General features: G+C 47.3%; 1 pseudogene; it reads left to right on the top strand.

Moving 5' to 3' along the window:
• LOC120907310 overlaps positions 1-2,500 on the top strand; it is a 9,147-nt pseudogene that overhangs the window by 3,314 nt on the left and 3,333 nt on the right.

Genomic DNA, 2,500 nt, shown 5'->3' with positions numbered 1-2,500 from the left:
TCGATGATGAGTCTTCCCATTTTACGCTAGTTACGGTAATGATGGACTTCCTCGATGAGGTAATGTCCGAATTTCGAAGGTACAGAGCCGTAAATCGCATGCAGCAGGTCCTCGACCGTCAAACGCAAACGTCGTTTGACGGTAACGATGGATTCGGGCCGCAAACGCGAAAAGGCAGAAGACCAGTGGCTGATGACCAACAGCCTGGTCAAGTGGGTTGCAAAGATTGCAACAACAACAACAACAACCATCGAGGTTGACCTCTGTTAGGAAGCGGTGGAAAATATTCCAAGTCCGAGAAACGGACCGAATATTAATGAGGGTAGAATTAATAAGAGGAAGAAGAAGAAGAGCAAGAAGAAGCAGAATAAGCCCAGGAAGCGGCCTGAGGCTCTGCTGATATCGGACTGCACTTCCGAGGAGCTGGCGAAATTGCTCAAGGAAATGAAGCAGTCCGATGCTCTTAAATCGGTTGGAGAGACAATCTCTAAGGTCCGACGGGCCCAGAATGGAGGCATGTTGCTAGAACTTAAGCAGGGTAGTTCTGCTAGTGCAATTGCCCCAAAGGTTAAGGAAGCGGTGAAGGGCAAGGCGTCAGTGAGAACGCTAGCTCCTTCTAAAATGATTGAGATCATGCATCTCGATGAAATTACCACCCCAGAGGAGGTTGCGGAGTCTGTCAAAGCACAGCTCAACATCGAGATAGAAACAGATCGTATCAAAATGAAGAAAGGCCGCGCGGCCGGTACGCAGTGGGCACGGATCAACGTATCGCTGCCAGACTTTCAAAGCTTCTTGAATTTGGGAAAGCTGAAAGTTGGTTGGTCGATATGCCATATCCGCGAGGTTATGGAAGAGCAGAAATGCTATAAGTGTTGGAAGGTAGGCCATACGAGCTACCATTGTAGGGAACCAGACAGAAGTAATCTGTGCTGGAAATGCGGTTTGAGTGGACACAAGAAGCAAGCTTGTACCAACTCTGTCAAGTGTTTGGATTGCGGTACGAGGTCACAGAACCTTCACGCAACGGGCAGTTATATGTGTCCCCGTAGGCGAACGATTAGATAATAATGGTTAGGTTGCTACAACATAACCAGAATCATAGTTATGCTGCATTTCAATTAATGTGGCAAACGATTAGGGAAGAATCTGCGGATATAGTGTTGATTGCAGATCCGTATCTGGCAACAACCAACGTCAAAGTGTTACGCAATGACGATAACACAGCAGCGGTAGTGGTTAACGCGGACTTACCAGTTAAGGTAGTCAGTAAGGCTCTGAAGGGTTTAATGATAGTTGACATAGGTGATATGCGAGTGGTTAGCGTTTACGCGCCACCTAGATTTAGTATGGAAGAGTTCCAGAACATGTTGGATAACACGGTAATGGCCGTAACCGGTATCCACAAATTCGTTATCGGGGGACTTCAACGCTTGGTCATCAAGTTGGAACAACCAACTTGGCGAGCGTGGAGAAACCCAGAAACGAAGAGGTGAGTTGGTTTTATCAACCTTTGCGCAGATTGACGCAATTTTATTGAACGACGGCAGCACCCCAACTTATGTTGGACCAGGGCGCACGTCAGTAGTTGATCTTACTTTTGCGAGCCGAACCGTAGCAAGATCATTTAAGTGGGAGGTGTTATCTAGCTATATGAACTCTGATCATCGTGCAATACGAATAGATCTTGAGACGCAAAGCGTGCGTAATCTGTCCCGACCCATAACGGGATGGAGCATCAAGTATTTTAGCAAAGATATATTTGAAGTTATGATGCAAGCCGCTTTTGAGACCGAGGTCACAACAAGCGAAGACTTAATGCGTATACTTGTCACGGCGTGTAATGCGACGATGACTAAACGTAAGAGGTACACTCTAACAAGAGTGCATTTTGGTGGACGTTAGAGATTGAGGCACTTCGCAAAGAGTGCAAACACCGCGATCGATTAGCGCAAAGAGCTTTTAATACTGATCTCTATTCTACTTTTAGGGACGAGTTCAAGGTGGCACGGAATGCCCTCAAGCGATTGATCAAGCATACCCGACAGAGGAAGTGGAAAGAGTTCCTGGGAACAGCGAACAACGCATCATTTGGTATTGTATATCATACGTTCAAGAAAGTGGCCGAGGGTTCGATTGGACCCCGAACCATGACATTGGACGAGTTTAGGGAAGTGGTGAGCGAGCTTTTCCTACTCACCCAAACACGGTGTGGCCTGAATATCGTATCGATCAGCCACGAGAGTTTGAAAGGGTAACTAATGATGAGATTCTTGCGGTTGCCAGGAGACTACCCAACAAGAAGGCGCCGGGACCAGATGGTATCCCGAATGAGGCGCTGAAAGTTGGTATGTTGACTGCAACCGATGCATTGCAGGGTTTACCAAGGCTGTTTAGAGAACGCGAAGTTCCCCGATGAGTGGAAAAGGCAGAGGTTGGTGTTAATACCGAAGCCGAACAAACCACCAGGGGAAGGTTCAGTTCGCCCCATTTGTCTACT

Source organism: Anopheles arabiensis (genome assembly GCF_016920715.1).
Source record: "Anopheles arabiensis isolate DONGOLA chromosome X unlocalized genomic scaffold, AaraD3 X_pericentromeric_contig0003, whole genome shotgun sequence".
In the NCBI taxonomy this organism is placed as follows: Eukaryota; Metazoa; Arthropoda; class Insecta; order Diptera; family Culicidae; genus Anopheles; species Anopheles arabiensis.
This window is presented reverse-complemented; position numbering and strand designations above follow the sequence as displayed.